The sequence below is a fragment of the Saccopteryx bilineata genome, chromosome 4 (assembly GCF_036850765.1).
Source record: "Saccopteryx bilineata isolate mSacBil1 chromosome 4, mSacBil1_pri_phased_curated, whole genome shotgun sequence".
Lineage (NCBI taxonomy): Eukaryota > Metazoa > Chordata > Mammalia > Chiroptera > Emballonuridae > Saccopteryx > Saccopteryx bilineata.
In genome coordinates this window covers 50,216,602-50,239,393 of record NC_089493.1, presented here as the reverse complement: position 1 = coordinate 50,239,393, position 22,792 = coordinate 50,216,602, and the positions used below count along the sequence as shown (strand labels likewise).

General features: G+C 37.7%; 1 protein-coding gene and 1 non-coding gene across 2 annotated transcripts in view; both read left to right on the top strand.

Annotated features, from left to right (window-relative positions):
- The window catches only part of GLCE (glucuronic acid epimerase), a 107,096-nt gene that overhangs the window by 16,351 nt on the left and 67,953 nt on the right, over positions 1-22,792 (top strand). The gene's annotated exons all lie outside the window — the stretch shown is intronic.
- Positions 20,334-20,498, top strand: LOC136336764 (U1 spliceosomal RNA). The gene has a single exon (XR_010731585.1). It is a non-coding gene; the product is annotated as a U1 spliceosomal RNA (small nuclear RNA).

Sequence of the window (22,792 nt, the reverse complement as noted above, 5' to 3'; positions counted from 1 at the left end):
CAGAACTTTCATGACTTCACTGCTTAACAAGTAAAAGTTTGAGCTTGAATAATTGCAAATAAAATTTATCATTTTCCTAAATTTTCTTAGTTACCTAATTAAAAAACCAATCAGCCATGATATAAACATATTTTAAAAATATATTTTAAAAGATTTTCATGCAAATAGTATAGAATAATTTGTCTCATACTCTGAGATTCTTGAGCTTGACTTAAATGACACTGCTAAATAAGTAGTTTAAGCAATAAGAGTCAGAGGTTTTAATTGGATTCTACAGTTTTAATGCTTTAGGGAAAAGATACTTACTCTGGGGATGGATTTTTTTTAAGGCCCTTGTTCCCGAAAGAAAAATTTGGGGGACCTGGCCAGATAGCTCAGTTGGTTAGAGCATCATCCCAAAGTGCAGAGGTTGCTGAATCGATCCTTGGTCAGGGCACATAGTGGAACAGATCCATGTTCTTCCCTCTCTCTCCCTTCCTTTCTCACTAAAATCAATAAATAAAATTTAAAAATAAAATAAAATTTTGGAAAAAATCAAATAAATAAAATAAAATTTTGGGATGACTATTTACTGAATACTACTTGTGACCCAGGATAAGCAGGGGTATTATTAAGACTTCCTATTTGCTAGAATTTGTGTCTCCTTTTCCAGATTAATTAGAGAGCTATAAAGGCTGTTAAAGAATTTGCACCTAATAGTAGTTAGTAATATTTGAGAAATTTTAAGGAAGAATTTATCAGAGGTGAAAAAAGATAATCTGGATTTTTAAAAATGTTTAATTTTGAAATAGTTAAATATTTATAGGAGAAGCGCAAAGACAGTACAGAGAATTCTCATACACCTTTCACCCATCTTCCCTTAATGTTAGCATCTTATATAACCATGGTACATTTATCAAAACTAAGAAATTCCTCTCAATTTTTAAAAGAAACAAACCTTGTTTTTGAACATCTGTGTGTGTAAAACTGTTTTAGCTGCTGAAGTATGTACAGTATTGGAAAGCAAATAAAGGTTGCACATAATTATAATAAACTAGTAACTTTGGTGTCATTCCTGAACAAGTTCTCAGATTATTGAGCACATGTATTGTTGGTACTTAAAAAAATAAAATAAATATAAAACAGTGATCACTAGGAGCCAGCATGGGGTCATAGAGAACAAGTCATGCCATACTAGCTTCACTTCTTTTCTTACAGGGTAAGTAAACTGGTAGGTATCTCAAGAGCTATTCTAGACAGACTATGTGGAATTATAGCTACATTTATTGGATTTTTAATTTTGTGCTATGCACTGGTAAAAATGCTTTAGATAGGTTGCCTCATTTAGTCCTGTTTTATAAATAAGGAAAGGGACCACCAAGGTTATACAGTTATACATTTGACAGCCTTTTAAAATATCTTCGTAGACAAGAGAAATATAGTCTGAATAATTATAGGTAGGTGGATTTGTAGTTGATTTACTGGTCAATGTTATAAATAAACTACAGTTTATTCTTAGTGGTTTGCCTCCAAGTGCTCTTTCCTCATGTCCTATTTAAGATGTTTATCAGTTACTCTTAAAATTGTGAGGGGGTGTGCTAATATATTCATTATGTGACAGTCAGGAATTGTTATGTGACAAGCTCTGTAACTGAATTAAAAGAAAAAAAATTGCATAAATGCAGAGTTGGAGACTTGGAAACCTACCAGCAGTCAGCACAGTAGGTGGGCTTTTTTTGTTTGTTTGTTTTTGTTTTTAAGCAGGTGTGGGCCTGGATGTGTCTTACTTGTTTGAAGTTGGCTAGTCAGTGGTTTATTATAACAACCCAACAAGTTAATACCCACTAAAAAGATTTATTTTGAAGTGTTGTCCAAAACATAGTTGAATCTCTTTTTGTACTCTGCATTTAGCTTAGTATTTTCACTTCTGTTTGTCACAGTGTAAGGAGGGCATTGATAAATAATGCATTCAGAGGAGAGTAATCAATATGAAGCAGTGTCTTGAAATAGATACAAAATAATTGAAACATTTCAGATTTTCAGCCTGGAAAAAAGGACCTTTTAGTGGAATATATGGTAATGCTTTTAAAATTGGGTGATTGAGTTATCTTTAAAATTCTTCCTGTCTCAAATCTGTGATTCTGTGAAACTCAGGAAAGAATGGCACATGGAAGAAGAATTAAACATATCTTTTGCATTCCCAGAGAATAAAAGTAGGAACAATGAATGAAAGAGGAAGAGAACTATTGGTACATAATGTTTTTAACAATTGAAGTGAAAATAGAGTGGACATTCTGTCATTGAGGCATTCAAGTATGGATTGAACAGAGTTTTTAATCAAGCTGTTCTCTGTGGACTTTTCCAGCCCCCTCCCTTTTTTATTCATTGATTATAATTCCCCATAGCAAAACTTTCTGTTAGGTACATAAGTTGTTCTCAACATGTTATGGTTTCATATAATATCAAGTGTGAATAATAAAATATTATGATGCAAATTTAAACTATAGCAGGACATTTGGTACATTAATAACATGTAACTATTACCTGTATCTAGTTCCAGAATATTTCATTACCCCAAAAAGAAACCTTGTATCTATTAAACAATCATTCCCCATTCCTCCTTTTTCCCCAGCTCCTGGCAATCATTAATCTTCCTTCTGTCTCTGGATTTGTCAATTCTCGAAATTACATATAATGGAATCAAGCACTATGTGCCCTTTAGTATCTTGTTGCTTTCACTTAGCTTATTCTTTTCAAGGTTCATCTATGTTGTAGCATATACACTACTTCATTCCTTCTTAGGACTGAAAAATACTTCCCTGTATGGACAGAGCATATTTTGTTCATTCATTCATTCATTGATGAACAGTTGTGTTATTTTCAGTTTGGAGCTGTAGTGAATACTGCTACTGTGAACATTTGTGTAAATTATTTTGTTGTTTAAACATATGTTTAGATGTATCTAGGAACAAAATCGTTGTGTGATATGGAAATTATATGATTAACTTATTGAGGAATTACTATAAAGGGGTGGGCAAAAGTAGGTTTATAGTTATGAGTACATGAAATAGCTTATTTTGTATTCTTTATTAATTGTAGTATTTACTTATATTACAACCACAAACCTACTTTTTCCCTCTTCTGTTTTCTATAACAGCTGCAATATTCTCACTGACAGTATATGGTGGTTCTACTTTACATCCTTGATGTTAATTTTTTTAAAATTAGTCATTCTAGTGAGTTGAATTGGCATTTCATTATGGTTTTGATTTTAATTGCCCCAATGACTAGTGATGCAGATCATCTTTTCATGTGCTTATTGTCCATTTGTATTATCTTCTTGGAGAGATACCAATTTTTTTGCCCAAATTTTAATAGGGTTATCTTTTTGAGTTGTAAGAGTTATTTATTTACTCTGGATACTAGATCCTTGTCAGACATTATTTGCAAATATTTTTTTCTGTTCTATAGGTTTTCTTTTTGCTTTCTTTGTTTTTATTTTAAGAAAATTAAATTTAATGGGGTGATACTGATCAATAAAAGTACATAGGTTTCAGGCCCTGGCCGGTTGGTTCAGTGGTAGAGCGTGGGCCTGGCGTGCAGGAGTTCCGGGTTCGATTCCCGGCCAGGGCACACAGGAGAAGCGCCCATCTGCTTCTCCACCCCTCCCCCTCTCCTTCCTCTCTGTCTCTCTCTTCCCCTCCCGCAGCCGGGGCTCCACTGAGCAGGGGGGCTGAGGATGGCTCTGTGGCCTCTGCCTCAGGCGCTGGAATGGCTCTGATTGCGGCAGAGCGACGCCCCAAGATGGGCAGAGCATCGTCCCCTGGTGGGCATGCCGGGTGGATCCCGGTTGGGCACTTGCGGGAGTCTGTCAGACTGCCTCCCCGTTTCCAGCTTCGGAAAAGTACAAAAAAAAAAAAAAAAAGTACATAGGTTTCGGGTAAACATTTTTATAGCATTTGAACTGTTGATGATGGTTTTTTGCTTTCTTGATATTATCTTTTTTTTTTTTTTTTTGTATTTTTCTGAAGCTGAAAACGGGGAAAGACAGTCAGACAGACTCCCGCATGCGCCCGACCAGGATCTACCCGGCACGCCCACCAGGGGCGAGGCTCTGCCCACCACGGGGCGATGCTCTGCCCCTCCGGGGCGTCGCTCTGTCTCGACCAGAGCCACTCCAGCGCCTGGGGCAGAGGCCAAGGAGCCATCCCCAGCGCCCAGGTCATCTTTGCTCCAATGGAGCCTCGGCTGCGGGAGGGGAAGAGAGAGACAGAGAGGAAGGAGAGAGGGAGGGGTGGAGAAGCAGATGGGTGCTTCTCCTGTGTGCCCTGGCTGGGAATCGAACTCCGGGACTTCTGCATGCCAGGCTGATGCTCTACCACTGAGCCAACCAGCCAGGGCCTTGATATTATCTTTTGATGTACAAAATTTAATTGAGTCAAGTCTAGTTGATCTATTTCTTTTTCTTTTGTGGCTCATGCTTTTTGTGTTGTGTATAAGAAAGCATTCCCAATCCAAGGTCATGAAGATTTTGTTTAGTTTTGTTTTTAGTGAAGAGGAGGGGAGGCAGAGAGACAGACTCCTGCATGTGCCCCCACCGGGATCCACCCAGCATGCCCACTAGGGAGTGATGTTCTGCGGGTCTGAGGCCCTTGCTCCCTTGCTCCCTTGCAACTGGAGCCTCTTTTTTTTTTTTTTTTTTTTTTTTTTTAGCACCTGAGGCAGAGGCCATGGAATCATCCTCAAGTGCCCAGGGCCAACTTACTCTAATTGAGCCATGGCTGCAGGAGGTGAGGAGGAGAGAGAGAGAGAGAAAAGCAAGAGAAGGAGGGGTGGAGAAGCAGATGGGTGCTTTGTCTGTATGCCCTGACCAGGAATTGAACTCGGGACTTCCATATGCTGGGCCAACACTCTACCACTGAACCAACTGGCCAGGGGTCATGAAGATTTTAACCCAGTATATTCTTGAAATTTTATGATTTTAGATGTTTTATTTAGGCCTTTGCTCAATTTTGAGTTAACTTTTCCACGAGGTGTGAGATAGAGGTCCAAATTCTTTTCCCTGTGGATATCCAGTTATCCTGGCACCATTTGTTGAAAAGAGTATTCTTTCCCTATTTCATGGTCCCTGTTGAGGGTCTTGGTACCCTTATGCCAAAAAACAGTTTATCTTAGATGAATGGGGTTTATTTCTGAACTCAGTTCTTTTCCATTGATCTGTATGTCTATCTTTATGCCATTATTTTAATTTTTTTTTTTTTTCTGTATTTTTCTGAAGCTGGAAACGGGGAGAGACAGTCAGACTCCTGCATGCGCCCGACCGGGATCCACCCAGAATGCCCACCAGGGGGCGACGCTCTGCCCACCAGGGGGCAATGCTCTGCCCCTCCGGGGCGTCGCTCTGTTGCAACCAGAGCCACTCTAGCGCCTGGGGCAGAGGCCAAGGAGCCATTCCCAGCGCCCGGGCCATCTTTGCTCCAATGGAGCCTCGCTGCGGGAGGGGAAGAGAGAGACAGAGAGGAAGGAGGGGGGGGTCGAGAAGCAGATGGGCGCTTCTCCTATGTGCCCTGGTCGGGAATCGAACCCGGGACTTCTGCACGCCAGGCGGACGCTCTACCACTGAGCCAACCGGCCAGGGCATGCCATTATTACATGATTACTGTAGCTTTTAGTACAGTTTGAAATAGAGAAGTGTGAGTCCTCCAACTTTTTTTTTTCAAGATTGTTTTGGTTGTTTGGAATTCCATAGAAATTTTAGGATTGCCTTTTCCATTTCTACAAAAACAGCTATTGAGATTTTGATAGGGATTATGTTGAGTCAGTAGACCACTTCAGGAAATATTGCCATTTTAACAATCTTAAGCCTTCTCACTCATGAACATGGAGTGTTTTCCCATTTATTTAGATCTTCTTGTATTTCTTTTAATAATCTTTTGTCACTAACCGTGTACAAGTCTTTCAGTGCAGAATAATCACACCTCTCCTTTTTCATGAACTCCACCTTCTTCCAAGTGTTTCAGGACTATTTAATTCAGAAAAATATTATATTAATTTTAAAAATTAAGAATAGATTTTTCTATTTCTTTTTCAAAGTTTATTCTACAATCTGTTTCATTTATTTTATATTACTACATCTAAATTACCCACTGAAGAAATAACAGTGGTTCTGAAAATCTTTTTTAAAATCTAAGAGTTCATTTTGGTTCTTAGGCACCTTGTATAGTGCCATCAGCTAGATGTATTATCTCCATGTCTGTTTCAGTTAGGCCCCTTCCATCTGTAGGTATCAGAAAGCCCAACTCAAACAGCTTTCATGAAATTTATTAGCTTAACATAACTGGAAGTCAGGGGCACAGTAGGCTTCAGGATTAGTTGGTTAGTAATTTAATGAAGACAGCAAGGATTCAGATTCTTTGCATTGTTCCACTCCATTATCCATTATGCTGGCTTTATACCAAAGCAGGATTTTTCTTGTAGTTGTATGATGGTTGCCAGAAAGAAATCATTTGTTCTACAAGGAAGAAAAAAATCTGGTTTCCTCTTAGCAGAAAGGACATACTTAACCAGAAACTACCAGGACACCTTTACATACCTCTTTTGGCATGATTCCTCATTTCTGAATCAATTTCTGGTTGTGATAGGTTTACCCTTGAGCCCAAGTCAGTTCTCCAAATTGCTGCCTCTTAGAATTGTGGAATAGGTATTGGAGCATGCAATCATAGTATCTGCTTTGGTTGTGTCCTATTGCTCTGAGTTTTTTTCTCCATTCTTTTTTTGTTATACTGTCATAATGAGTAAAAATATGCTTAGTCATGTTTTATTGGTTTAATTGCCCAGTTCAGAGCTTTCTGTCGTATAAAGCAATATAGCAATTATTTAGTATTCCTTTCTTTAAAAAGAATGTTGAAGTAATGAAAAGATTGGAATAGTTGGCAAATTTGAATCTCTATCTTCTTGTAACCAATAATTTTTCACCACTTTCACATCTAGATAATTGACTTAGCTACCATTTACATAAAGACTTTAGTAATTTGATTTGTATCTCCTTTCTCTCTTCAAGTTGCCTGGAGCATTGTGGCAAAGTAGAAAGTGAGCTGGGTTATGATTAAGGTTCTAATTAATTCTAGCTTTACTGCCTTACAGTTCTGTGTGATCATGGGCAAATCACTTTATCTCTTAGAACTGCAACTGTGTTTCTATAGACTGAGAAAATACTACCTATCTTATCGCCAAATTGTGTCTATGAGAGTAAAATAAATAAAGTTTCATACTTATATATAAATGTAAAAAGTATAGAGTAGCATACAATTTTAAATTGTCTTAATATTACACTAAAGAATAGGCAATTAAAAGAAGAAACATAAATAACATGGGAGATTCTGGTCCTAAAAAATAAACATTTGATCTAGATTCTGAGTATTCAGATTACATCAGTAGAAAATAAAGATGTGTCCAGTGTTTTTGAAATTAAATGCTTAATGAAAAGAAGACGTCTGTTTGAAAGCTTGATTCTAGTTAGTGTAATCTAGAGCTACTTTTTAAGTATTCCTCATAATTATTTAACTTCCAGTTTTTGCCCTGGTTTTTGGTTAAAGCTGTTTCTGAAGATAAAAAATATGGAATAAATTATAAACTATAGTGCTTTATATGGCTTGCAGAGTATGATGGATACATTTATTTACTTCAGTTATAGACTTTTCTTATATATACTGTTCTTTTCCTTTCTTGGAACATTATCCTTAAATTAAAAAAATATACTGAGGTTTCAAACTCAAGTGTTGGTGGAATTTGGTTGTTAATCACCAAATGGGGATGTCACATTTCATTGTGTTTGAAGTTGAATGAAATTAAAATGACATTAAGGAATTTGACTTATAAAATATTGCTTAATATATTCATGTATTTGGTTAATAAAGATGTTGAGTCTGAATGTGTTTGTTTGTTTTTATTAAGTGAGAGGCAGGGAGGCAGAAACAGACTCCCGCATGCACCCCAACCATGATCCACCCAGCAAGTGCCCTATCAGGAGATGCTCTGTCCACCTGGGGCCTCAGCTCCGTTGCTCTACAACGGAACTATTTTAGTACCTGAAGCCGAGGCTGTGGAGACATCCTCAGTGCCCAGGGCCAACTTTGCTTGAACCATTTGATCCATGGCTGTGGGTGGGAAAGAGAAAGAGAGAGAGAGAGAGAGAGAGAGAGAGAGAGAGAGATGGTGGGGAAGGGGTGGAGAAGCAGATGACTATCAGTGTGCCCTGACTTGGAATCCAACCAGAGACTTCCACCCACCTGGCCAATGCTCTACTGCTGAAGCAGGGCCTGAGTCTAAATGTTAATTAGCTACAGAGTATTAAGTATAGTTTCTCTCTTATTACTATCGGTAAAACAAAGCATATATGCTTCTTGAATTGATTATTGACATTTTGGTTTTTAGCTAGTTGCTATTATCTGTCATGTTGGATTTGGGGTATTACCCTTTTCTAAATGGGAGATTAATCTTATAGTATGTCTTTTCCTGTTATATTGGTGATACTATATATAGGCATTGAAAAGAAAGGAGAACTAACATGTTGACCCTGCTACTATGTACAGGCATACCAAGCATCTAACATTTATATAACTTTATTCTTCCTCTAAGAATAAGAGTATTAGTGTCCCCATTTTTAAAAAATAATTAAGTTTAGAGATGAAATAAACTCAAAATTACTCTAATGGAGGAATCCAACTCTCCTTTCCTCTCTCACTCCTACTTTCATTACATTTTTTCATACCTGCTTTTATTAAATTACTACAGCTCCTCTTTGAGGAATGTTATTTTCTCTTAAATGAAGAAAAGAGTTAAGTGTACAGTTTAAGAATAAGAATATGCATACCACATTAAGGAATTGAATTTTTTTTTTAAGGAATAGAATATTTTTTTTTCTGTATTTTTCTGAAGCCGGAAACGGGGAGAGACAGTCAGACAGACTCCCGCATGCGCGCCCGACAGGGATCCACCGGCACGCCCACCAGGGGGCCACGCTCTGCCCACCAGGGGGCGATGCTCTGCCCCTCCGGGGCGTCGCTCTGTTGCGACCAGAGCCACTCTAGCACCTGGGGCAGAGGCCGAGGAGCCATCCCCAGCGCTCGGGCCATCTTTGCTCCAGTGGAGCCTTGGCTGCGGGAGGGGAAGAGAGAAACAGAGAGGAAGGAGAGGGGGAGGGGTGGAGAAGCAGATGGGTGCTTCTCCTGTGTGCCCTGGCCGGGAATCGAACCCGGGACCTCTGCACGCCAGGCCGACGCTCTACCACTGAGCCAACCGGCCAGAGCCTAAGGAATAGAATCTTATATAAAGTTTTTTAACATTGATTCATTTTCAAATGTTAAACCAATTTTGCTTTTCTTGTAAAAACACCACTTGGTCATATATTAATACTTTTTATTTATTGTTGGACTTAAATTATGGAAATGTTTAGAATTTTTACATTTATGGGAGATTTGGCCTTATACAATGAGTTGAAAAGGATTCCCTTCTCTTCAGTTTTCTGGATGGTTTTTAGAATTGATTTTCTTTATTCCTTAAGTTTTTAGAATTCACCATTAAGCTAGTGGGCCTAGAGTTTTGGTTTTGTTTTTTGTTTTTTTTGTGTGTTTTTTTTATGGAGTTTTAACTATAATGCCAAATATCATTAATAGATACAGAATTGTTCTGATTGTTTCTTGGTAAGTGAGCTTTGGTAGTTTGTCTTTCAAGGAATTTGTCTGTTTTGTTTGAGTTATTAAACTCATTGACATCAAGTTGTTCATAACATTTTCTTGTTCTTTTAATGTTTATTTTTTTCTCTGATTTCTGATGCTGGTATTTTGTCTTTTTTTTTCTGATTAGTCTAACTAGATAGAGGTTTATCAATTTTACTGCCCTCAAAGAACCAGTTTTTGGTTTCATTAACTTTTTAAGCATTTTTAAATAGACTTTATTTTTTAAGAGCAGTTTTAGGTTCACAGCAAAGTAGAATGGAAAGTACAGAATTACCGTATACCCACTCACTCCCTTCTCCCACATATGCACAGTCTCCGCCACTACCAGCATTCCTCTCCAGAGTTGTATATTTATTACAATTGATGAACTTACATTGATACATAATTATTACCCAAAGTCCACAGTTTACATTAGGGCTCTCTCTTGTTATTGTACATTTTATGGGTTTGGACAAATGTCTAAGGATCACACAGAATAGTTCCAGTGCCCTAAAAATACTGTGATCTGCCTAGTCATCTGTCCCTCTCCCCAGCCCCTGGAAACTACTGATCCTTACTGTCTTCATAGTTTGCCTTTTCTAGAATGTCATATAGTTGGAATTACATGGTATGTAGCCATTTCACATTGGCTTCCTTTACTTAGAAATATGCATTTAAGCTTCCTTCATGTCTTTTGATACCTCATTTCTTTTTAACCCTGAATAATATTCTGTTGCCTGCGTATATTACAGTTTATCCATTCACCTATTGAAGGACATCTTGGTTCCTCTCAAGTTTTGATAATTATAAATAAAGCTGCTATAAACATCCATGTGCAGGCTATTTTGTGGATTAAGTTTTTAACTCATTTGGGTCAATATCAAGGAATCTGATTGATAGATTAATAGTAAGAATATATGGTTAGTTTTATAAGAAACTGCTGATCTGTTTTCCAAAGGGTCTTTACTATTTCGCTTTTTACTGATCTCAAAGAACTAGCATTTATCTCTGATTTTTTTCTATTTTCTGTTTTTTTATCTTTATTTCTTCTGTCATTCCATTTTTCTGCTATCTTCTACTTGCTTTTCTGTAAGAAACTTTTCTTACTGCTTAGGTTTAATTTATTCTTCTGGTCCTGGCCAGTTGGCTCAGTGGTAGAGTGTCAGCCTGGCATGTGGATGTCCTGGGTTAGATTCCCGGTCAGGATGTCATGGACCAGCACGGCTAGTAATTGTCCAAGTCCTGAGTGAGAACGGTGGGGAATGAAGAAATAAACTCAGAGAAAAAGGATGGGATCAGGAGGCCTCTGCAAGCTGATGGCAAGCCAGAGCAAGAGCAGAACCATATGCAAGTAAGGAAGTCTCCAATACAAAGTCACATCTCCAAGACAACCCACGAATTCTCCCAAATGCAGAAAACCCTCCACCCTGCTAACTGAAATCAACCAACATCAGAACAAACAAGTGGTGAGAGGAAGGGCATGTAAATTGCCTCTAGCAACTTAAACAAGTGAGGTGGGGGTATGGGACTAGTACAAATACTCAGCTTCATAGCCAATATGGAATTGTGGGAAAAGAGCTTAGCCTTTAGCTTAAGCCTTCAACTGAGAGGGCTTTGCCAGCTTGCAGTCTCCCACATCAGGGCACACAGAAGAGCCCATCTGCTTCTCTACCCCCTCCCCCTCTCACTTTGCTTCTCTCTCTCTCTCTCTCTCTCTTCTCTTCCCATAGCCATAGCTGGATGAGAGTGAGTTGGCCCTGGTGCTGAGGGTGGCTCCATGGCCTCCACCTCAGGTGCTAAGAAGAGCTCGGTTGCTAACGTCCCAGATGGGCAGACATCACTCCCTAGTGGGCTTCCCAGGTGGATCCTGGTGTGGGCACATGCGGGAGTCTACCTCTTGCCTTCCCTCCTCTCACTGAATAAAAAAGTATAATAATAATATAATTTGCTCTTCTATTTCTAATTTATTAATGTAGAAATTTAGGTCATTGATTTCAGACCTTTTTTAAGATTTAGAAGTGTGTCCTTTAGTTTCCAGATTTTGGGGGTTTTATTTTTTGTTTTTTTATATGTTCTGATTTTAATTTAATTCCCATTGTAATCAGAGAATATACTTTGTATCTTTTTTTTTTTTTTTTTGTATTTTTCCGAAGCCAGAAACGAGGAGGCAGTCAGATAGACTCCCACATGCGCCCGACCGGGATCCACCCAGCACGCCCACCAGGGAGCAGTGCTCTGCCCATCCGGGGCGTCGCTCTGTTGCCACCAGAGCCACTCTAGCGCCTGAGGCAGAGGCCACAGAGCCATTCTCAGCGCCCGGGCCAACTTTGCTCCAATGGAGCCTCGGCTACGGGAGGGGAAGAGAGAGACAGAGAGGAAGGAGAGGAGGAGGGGTGGAGAAGCAAATGGGCGCTTCTCCTGTGTGCCCTGGCCAGGAATCGAACCCGGGACTCCTGCATACCAGGCCGATGCTCTACCACTGAGCCAACCGGTCAGGGCTACTTTGTATCATTTTAAATCTTTAAAATTTATTGAGACTAGTTTTATGGCTCAGAATGTAGTCTGTCTTGGGTAATGGTTCTGTGTGTACTTGAAAAGAATGTGTATTCTGGTATAATTGATCGAATGAAATGTCCTATAAATGTCAGTTAATTCAAGTTGGTTGTTAGTGTTGTTCAATCTTCTAGATTATTAATTTTCTGTCTTTTTGTTCTATCAATCTTTGGGAGATAAGTGTTGAAATTTCTGACAATTGTGGATTTTTCTGTTCTTTCTTGCAGTTCTTTCAGTTTTTGTTGTGTGTGTTTTGAAGCTGTTAGTTTAAGATTCTTATGGCCTCTTGATGATTTGATTCCTTTATCATTATGAAATGACCCTATTTTTCCTTAGTAATTGTTTTTGCTGTGAAATATACTTCTCCAGCTCTCTTGATTAGTGTTAACCTGGTGTATCTTTACTGTCTTTTAATTTTAAAATTTTTGTTTGTATATTTAAAATGTGTTTCTTGTATACCACATTTTATCCAACCTGACAGTCTCTTTTTATCAGGAGTTCAGACCATTTACATCTAATGTGATTGGGCTTATGTCTGCCATCTTGCTATTTGTTTTGTCCTATCTGTTCTTTGCTTTTTTCCTCTTTCCCTGTCGTCTTTGGAAGAGGTGTAAAGCTTTTTTACCTTCATAGTTAAATTGCTTTAACTTCTCTCCAACCACTTATTTTCTTGGAGGAACTGTAATGAAGTTGACTTAACATGTCAGTCCCTGGGTATTGAATGAAAAGAGTATCTGAGGTAGCAAATACTATTCCATAGAGCCAAACCATGTGTGCTGAAGCCTTACCGATTTCTAGGTTAGTCTGACTTGGCCCTAGAAATGAATGGCCCTCCCCACTTAGGCCAGATTCTGTTAATTCCAAGTGTGCTATTGCCCACTGGGTTTGCAGCCATATGTGCAATTTGAGAGTCCCAATAAGCCTGATATGGCTTTAGAAATGAATCTAGATTTCTGCTAGGGCAGAAAGAATTTATCCTTATTATTTTCAGCCCAGATTTCCATGGTCATTCAGATAAGCATCTGGTATGAGGTCTAGCAATAATGGTATGTGATTTTTACCTGGAATAGCCTCTGTTAAATAAGTATCTTCTTCTGGCAACAGTGATATTAGATATCTGTTTAACAGTTTGAAGTTTCTAAAACATTGATCTTTTATACAGAGAATAATCATTAATCTCATGTTTCTATTGCTTTGGATACTAAGTTTTCTTTTGTTGATTTTTATTGACTTGTTGGGCTTTTTTCCCCTTGTTTTCTGTAAGAATATTAGCACATTTGTAAACATCTGCAAAACACTTTTATAATAGATTGGAATGTGAAAAAACCCAATCCTGAAGGTAGATGCCTTTACAGTCAAGTTTTTGAAGACGTATGCTGTGGTACCTTTCTTTAATCACTGGGTGAGGTAGTATGTCGTGATAGAAAACACTGGACTTAGATTTGAAAGAACTGTTATAGTCCAGGTGAAACACTGATAGTTCATTGACCTTGAGCAAGTCAGTTAATCTCTTTATGACTCAGTTTTTTCCATCTGTAAAGTATGTGTATGTATGTTGAAGATGGGAGAGGATGTGATTATATCTGCATGCTTATTGTACATTCAGTATGAAGATAGTAATAGGTAAAGATTTAGTAGTTCTGTGGAAATATATAAAACACTGTACAAATACAAATGTTAAAATAATATTCATAAAATTATTTTCTCAGCTCAGTCAAGTCCTCTTTGAAAAATTGCTTAGCTTCATATAAGTAGTTTATTTCTTTATCACTGATAGTTTTTTTTAAAAAAGGAAATGAAGTATATATACTGGTTAATTGGAAAAATGGAAGGAAAACAGATGATATTATCTTAGACAAAGGTTATAAATTACCTATACAAATTTATAAAATCTCCTTAAAGTGTTTTGTGTTTTTTTTAAAATTGGGTACAGGTTCAGGTGTGAAACTTACTAACACATCATCTGGACACTCGCATGTGTCCATTGCCCCAAGCACAGTCTCTTTAGTCTCCATTCCACGCTCCCCTTTTGCCTATCCCCACCTAACCCCAACCCCCTTTCCCTCTGGATATTACCACATTGTTGTCTGTCTGTATATGTTATATATATGGTCTTTTTTGTTTTGTTTTGGTTGTTGCTTAATCCCTTCACCTTCTATCATCCAGTCTCCCAACCCCCTACCCCTTTGACAGCTGTTGATCTGTTTCTTGTATCCTCTGTTTCTAGTTTGTTCGTCAGTTTAATTTGTTCATTAGATTCCACATATATAAATGAGATCATATGATATTTGTCTTTCTCTGGCTTATTTCATTTAGCATAATAATCTGCAGGTCCATTTATGCTGTTGCAAAAGGTAAGATTTCCTTGTTTTTTACCGCTATGAAGTATTCCATTGTGTAAATGTACCACAGCTTCTTTATCTACTTATCTACTGATGGATACTTGAACTGTTTCCAGATCTTGGCTATCATAAATAACAGTACAGTGAACATAGGGATGCATATAGTCTTTCAAATTAGTGTTTCAGGATTCTTAAGATATATTCCCAGTGGGCTTTTTCATGCTGATAAAATTTGATTGAAATTTTTACTCATTTTCTCTTTTGCTCCTAGACTTTGAAAATTCTTAACGTTATATTTTATGAAATGTTGTATGTGGGTTTTCCACTTTGGACTATCTATAAAAAATTATTTTTTATAATCAGAATCTGATTGCTTCCTGTTGTCTAGGATGATTCTGAACTTTTCTTCCCCTCCTAATTAGTATGCATTGAGGGGAATGCAAACTATTTTATTATAAGCCCAATGTGAGTATAATTAAGGAGTTAAATCTGTCAGAACGTAAATCACATAAAGTATGAATGTGAAATTTGGTACCTTTGACATTTTTGGGATTACTCCCCTATATTAGAATGGATCAGAGAGAGAATCCTCTTGGTTGGTACAGTCATTCATTAAACAAATATTAATACAGTGCCTACTATTGTATTTACATATCTCTCACCTATTACTAGATTGCTGATGTCTTGATCCTATTCATTATTCAACTTTTGGTTTCTTCAGTACAGTGCTTTTACTCATTGCTGTGTGCCTATATTAGTTATCTATTGCTGCTTATTAAATTATCTCAAAACTTAGCAGCTGAAAACAACATTTATTATCTCACAGTAGGTCAGAAATTCAGTAACAGCTTAGGTAGGTCTCTTAGAAAGCTACAATCAATGAGTTGACTGGGCATGCAAGCAGCCATCCACCCTAAAGCTTGCTGTAGAAAGAACCACTTCCTAGCTCACTTACCTGGTTGTTGGCAGGTTCATTTCTTGTTGGGATTGGTCAGAGACCTCCCTCAGTTCTTTGCCACAGGGACCTCTTCATAGAGCTTCTCTCTCAGAGTAAGCAGTTGAGATCAGAGCAAGTAAGTGAGAGGGCAAGAAAAAGTACCAGCAAGGGCATCACAGTCCTTTGTAACCCAAAGAAGCGACATCACATCACTTTCACCATATTCTTTTCTTTAGAAGGAAATTACTAGGCCCAGCTCACACTCAGAGGAACAGGACATTACACAGCATGCGAATACTAAGACGCAGAGATCATTGTGCTGCATCTTAGAAGTCTGCCACCCAGTCCCCAAACCTGGTACTATAAAGTGCTCAACTTATTGAATGAATTAACCTTTCCCCCTATACCCTCCTAACTGGTAGCATGCCTTTGCAAGAGGCTGGCCAGGGGTACAAATTAAGTTTGAGACTGTCAAACAATAACTTGCTACTTAGGGATTCTTTCAACCCATGTTCGTGGTGTCATTAGTGATTTGCTTTAATGAAATAAGTTAGTATTGGTAAAAAGTCAAAATCATTTAAAAAAATTTTAGGACCTAAATGAAACCAGGAATACTATTTAAGAAAATCAGAATACATGCAACATATAATTTAATGATAATTCAAGAAACAGTCAACAGCAAGCTATATTTTGAGATAATTCAAGCTTCCCAGTCATTCCCAACACATATATTTTATTACCTATCTATACATAATGATATATCAAAATCTGCACAATTAAAGTATAAATAAATTTCTACTGTAAGATAATCTTTCCTTACCAAAATAAGCTTTTAATGGGCTAGAATAAGAATTAAGTCACAGATTTTAATTTTTTAATTTTTTGCATAATTTAAATGTTGAGGCAATTTAATCTTAAGAACTAAGTAATTCAGTCATAGGCTTGTAACCTGTTAGATATTAGAAATGACTTTTTCAACCCTATCTTTTTACAGATGAGGAAGTGGCTACCCAGTGACATACCCAGGGTTGCTGGTGGTAGAGTCAATGCCAGATCCTAGACCTCCTGACTCCGTTTAGTGCCCTGTACCATGCCACATTGCTAATAATAAACCACACTGGAACCACTTGGGGATCTTAAGAATACTGATGCCTGTCCCATGCCCAGATATTCTGATTTAATTGGTATGGGATAGAACTTGAGCATTGGGATTTTTAAAAGCTTTAAGTCTGGGAGCCTGCTCAGTAAAGGTATTAGTGTGCTTAAGGACTTGGAACCAGGGTGAAATCAATAGTATAGACTTCCATTCGTTCTGATTCTTTAGTCATATATTTGGCTAGGTTTTTTTCTGGGCAATAAGAAAAGTCTTTGCATTGAGAAATAGTCAAGAGTTTTGCTGAACAAAAGCTTTCTCGCTCTTTTTTTTTTTTTTAAGTGAGAGGAGGGGAGATTGATAGACCCGCATGCGCCCAAACGGAGAGCCACCCGGCAACACCTGTATAGAGTCCATGCTCAAATCAACCAAGCTATTAGTGCCTAAGGCTGACATGCTCAGACCAACCCAGCTATCCTCAGCACCCAGGGCCATTGCTCAAACCACTTGAACCACTGGCTACAGGAGAGGAAGAGAGAGAGAAGAGGGAGAAAAGCAAATGGTCATTATGCTTCTCCTATGTGCCCTGAGCAGGAATTGTACTCAAGATGTCCACATACTAGGCAGATGCTCTATCCACTGAGCCAACTGGTCAGGGCCTAACAAGCTTTCTTAATAAAGTTGCCCTTCCACTCATAAGTATATATTTAGTAAATGAGATAGCCTGAACAAGATTCTTCATACATATGAAATAGGGGAACAGTTCTTTGACACTGATCAGGCTAGGAGAAAGTCTTTAGCCATCTGTGTTGTTGCATGTTCTGCTGTTGTTTTAACTAGATAAATTCTAATTACTGTTAAACAGATTGTTTATGAGGTTGTTTTTAATATTTTAAAGCAAGTGTATAAATATAAAGGGGCAAAAAAATGGTTCCAAATTTAAAAACAAAAGGCCTTTCCTTTAAAAGTAAGTGAATCAGGATTTGACATACTGAGTTAATAACACATTTCTGTGTATGCCCTTGGTACTGTAGGTCACAAAGAATGTGAAATTTGCAGTTTGATTATAACCATTCTATAGGGCTGTCAAGTACTCTTCGTTGGCACAAGGTGACCTACCGTTGTAACTAGAAAATACTAATTTTGTTTGAAGATACCTGTTCTTTTAATGAGCTCTTTCCTTTGTAATGGCAGGTGTGAGAAGTGTGAAGTAGAAGAGTTAAGAACAGGAGATTGTGATCAGATTGAAGCATATAAGAATTTTAGATCTTTTATTGAAGTGTAGTGTAGGATGATATGAGGCTATATATTTGGGTTGCTAGAATAGAGGTTAAAAGGGATGTATTAGTTTTCCATTGCTGCCATAGCACATCACTACAGACTTAGTGGTTTAAACAACAAACATTTATTATGTTATGTAGGTCAGTAGGACAACACTGGGTTCCCACAAAGCTAAAATCAAAATTTCGGGCTGGTGATGTTCCTTTCTGGAAACTATAGAGCAGGATTCTTTTCCTTGCAGTTTGCCTTGCTGGCTGCTAGATGAGGGCTCTTCCCAGCTCCTGGAAACCACCCTGTTCCTTTACTTGTGGCCTTCTTTTGTCCATTTTAAAAGTCAACAACAGGTCAAGTCCCTTTAAAACTTCCAATGTCTACTCCTGCCTCACAACTTTGACCCATCTTCTGTTTTTCTCTTCCACTTTAAAGGACTGTGTGATTAAATTGGGCCTACTTGGATAATCCAGGATAATCTCCCCATCTCAGTGTCTTTAACCGTAATTATAACTGAAAGTCCCTTTTCCCATGTAAGAAAAGCTAGTCTGGGGGTTAGGGTGGAAGGGCAAGAATATTTTTGAAGAACCATTAAAGGAGGCTAGGTTCCTGGAGTCAAGGAAGCTGGGTATCAGTATTGACAGAACTGTTGAAAGTCTTCATTTATCCAACAAATAATATTTGATTACTTTGTGCTAGGTATTTCAGTAGACTCTGAGGTTACTGTGGTAGACAAGACATGTATATAGCAGTATACTTATTTTTTTTAAAAAAAGTGAAAAACATATAACAATACTTTATAAAGGATTTTTTGTGTATTTTATATTTATATAAGTTCTTTGGAAGCAGGTACTCACTCATCTAGTGGTTTTTTTTTTTTTGGCCCTTTCCTCACCCTGCCATTATAACACTGTTTTACATACTAGATACTCAACAGATGTCGTTAACAAAGGCTTTTGTTTTTACTCTGTGTTAGGAAATTGATTTAACTCTCTTTTCTGCCATGTTCTACTCCAAAAGCAGTAAAGAATTTTGAGTTCAGTAATCCAGATTCAGATGACAGTTTAAGATTCTGCTTAAAAAGGCCTTAAGAATTATCATCTACTCCATTTTATTTTTTAGTGAAAACACTGAAGTGTTAAAGGCAGCTTTACAAAGGCTGTCATTATATGTATTAATTGGCAAGCTTTTGCTTTTTTCCCCTGCATTCAGTAGCCATAAAGTACTTATTCAAATAAAAAATAATCAGCAGTTGCTTTAAAGCAGTATTCATCAATAGATAGTGAACAGTTGCCAACCTAGAAGCACATTAAAACCAACTTCTCAATATGGCTTTTCTGTGAGTGGATAGACTTTTTAAAATAATGGAAGAGATTTGCTATCTGTTGTTTACTACATGAGTGAGCTTCTGTTTCCTTCATATACAGTTCCCTATTACACTCCCACTATGTGCTGTCAGTCAACTCATGGAAAAACCGCAGGATTCAGGATTCTTACATATTGTTCAAAGACCTCTAGAGACAGTTACCTAATTTTTTCAGAGATGGTCAAGGTTACAAATCTGTGTTACATAGTTTACCAAAGGAGCAATGGGGAATTTTAGTAATGCTGAATTTGAGTAAGCATAGGTATATACAATTTATAGATAATCTACCCAGGCATTAATTTCTAACTTGACCATTACAGCATTTTTTAAAAATCAGAACTGCTAGTGAATGGCTAAATATACCTGGTAACACCAAGTTTGGGGTATACAGTGTAAATGTCACATGGGTTCTTAGGGTACCTTAATGCATACCAAGTTCTACAGCCAATATTCTTTCATGATTCTTTGGCAATTTAACATTACTTATGGATAATTTCTTGTCAGTATTACTCTTTAGGTCTCTAAATAGCCTAAATATGTTTATACATGTTTTGTTTCTGAAAAAATAACTTTTGGAATAGTGGATAGAAAATTCACTTTATTTGCTTATAGAGAGATGGCTGTTATCATATTAAGTTTGGATGGTACAGCCCTGGCCAGTGGCTCAGTGGATTAGAGTGTCGGCCCGGCATATGGATGTCCCAGGTTCAATTCCCAATCATGGCACCCAGGAGAAGCAACCATCTGCTTCTCTCTCCCTTCTCTCCCTCTGCCCCTTCTCTCCCTCATCCCCTCCTGCAGCCAGTGGTTCAGTTGGTTGGTCCAAGCTCATCAGCCTCAGGTGCTGAGGATAGCTCAGTTGATTTGAGCATGGACCCAGATGGGGTTGCCAGGGTAGATCCTGGTCCAGGCACCTGTGTGAGTTTGTCTCACTATCTCCTCTCCCCTTTTCCTCAAAAAAAAGAGAAAAGAAAAAGAAAGTTTGGATGATACTAACGGGTAAAGAAAGGTAATAACTACTTTTATTTTTTAAAGATGAACTAATGCACTATAATCTTTAAAATGTTAGTAGACAATACTTACCTGGCAGGGGAGATACCATGATCACGAAAGTGGTTTTCCCAGGGCAAGGCTTATCCATTGCACTCCAGATGTGCTGACCCCTGCGATTTCCCCAAATGTGGGAAACTCGACTCGACTGCATAATTTGTGGTAGTGGGGGACTGCGGTCGTGCTCTAAAAAAAAAAAAATGTTAGTAGACATTGTTGATTTCTGTGAACTTCTATCTTAGTGTCTAGGAAAGCGTAGCATACTGTTGGATTTAGTTCATATGTAAAAATTCTTATTACAGGGAAACTTGAGGAAAGCTGGAAGTATATCAGTGAAGGGAGCAATGATAAAAATGACTGAGGTTCTCTTGATTTTTTTGAAAAGAGAAAAAATCCTTTGTGGTTATGGACATTAAAATAGAGTAATTTAGGCCCTGGCTGGTTGGTTCAGTGATAGAGCGTCGGCCTGGTGTGCAGGAGTCCCGGGTTCGATTCCTGGCCAGGGCACACAGGAGAAACGCCCGTCTGCTTCTCCACCCTTCCCCTTCTCCTTTCTCTCTGTCTCTCTCTTCTCTTCCCGCAGCCAAGGCTCCATTGGAGCAAAGTTGGTCCGGGCGCTGAGGATGGCTCCATGGCCTCTGCCTCAGGCACTAGAATGGCCCTGGTTGCAACAGAGCAACGCCCCAGATGGGCAGAGCATCGCCCCCTGGTGGGCATGCCGGGTGGATCCTGGTCGAGCGCATGCGGGAGTCTGTCTGACTGCCTCCCTGTTTCCAACTTCAGGAAAAAAAAAATACAAAAAAAAGAAAAAAGAAAAAATAGAGTAATTTAAATACATGCAGTATCACAGAAAGGTGAAATTTACTGTCCTATGGTAAAGCTTTTGACAGATGCATTGAATCTTTAAAGTCAGGATAGAATTATTAAAAGCAGCTTTATTTAGTAAATTGAGCATATACTGAGAAGATCACAGAAGGAATAAGCAAGTTTTAATGGGTGTTGAAACAACTAAAATGACCTATGAGCTGTTAAAGCAACTACATACAAATAGCTTCAGTTAGAAAGGGTAGGGTTCCAGATAAAAGGCATATATTTTTCCAAACATGTCTCTGGGAAAAATAATCCTCAGTTCTTGAAGCAGGCCAGTTCACTTTTAATCAGATGTAATATTAGGAAAACAAAAGGCCTTAAGGCAAAAACTGTTCCTTAAAGAAGTATTTTGGTTTTCATTTAGAATTATTGCAGCCTGACCTGTGGTGGCGCAGTGGATAAAGCGTTGACCTGGAAATGCTGAGGTCGCCGGTTTGAAACCCTGGGCTTGCTTGGTCAAGGCACATATGGGAGTTGATGCTTCCTGCTCCTCCCCCCTTCTCTCTCTGTGTCTCTCCTCTGTCTCTCCCTCTCCTCTCTAAAAAAAAAAAAGAAAAAAAAAAAAGAATTATTGCAGCTGTAGATTGGTCTTTTATAAAATCTGATTCCTTTAAATAAAATGTAGCAATATGCAATTGTTACTAAATTTACTAGCACAACTGAATACAATTGTATCCCTTAAAAAACAAGTAATCATTGAGTTTTACTTAAATAGAAGTATTTGAATATGATTTTAAAAACACCTAAAATAAACAGGAATCAAATAGATTAAATAATATAAAGGTGTTTAGGACAGGTAGTACCTTTGCACTCATGTTTTTGTTTTTTTTTTAATTTTTAATTAATTCCTGTAGTATATGGATTTGAATGTTTTGTGCTATGTGTATGTATAGTATGTAATGGAAGCTTACAGTTCTAGTTTATTAGTTGGGTACAGTTCTAGTTTATTAGTTGGGGTAAGATAAATAAGTTCTTGCAGAAGAATACAATTAATTCTGAAATACTATGTTATCTTATTTACATTTTTATTTTACCTTGTCCTATTTATTCAAATAAAACAAGTAATTTTTACCCTGATAATAAAGGTGGAAACAAATGATTGCTTACTTTTTTACTTTTAGAATGCTCTCTATGGTTTTGAAGTAGAATTAATCACAAAACTTTTTTTCCCTCCCTGGAATTCTCTGACTATAAAGCGGTATTCTTTAAAAGAAAAAGAAAAGACAACTCTAATGGAAGTTCTTTTATGATGCCATTAAGTAGATGTCAGGATTTACTCTTCAATTAGATGGGGTTGTGATTGTTGGCAGGTTAAATTCCTTTGCAGGTGATGCGCTACCTAGAGAAAGTGATATTTAGGCTATTGATCTTCTAGTGATTCTACGTGTCAGGACTGAGCTATGATATTTGTCACTGCTCTATCTTAAAATTAGCCAGAATAAACAAGAAAAATATAATAGACTATAAAATCCAAACTAAATATCCTGGGAAAACCTTGATGATTTAAAGGTTGTTTGTTTAAGTATCATAAATTTACTTTTAAAAATGAACATGCAGTAAAATTTACTTTTTCTATATACAGTTGATGAATTTATCATTTCAGACAGTTTAATT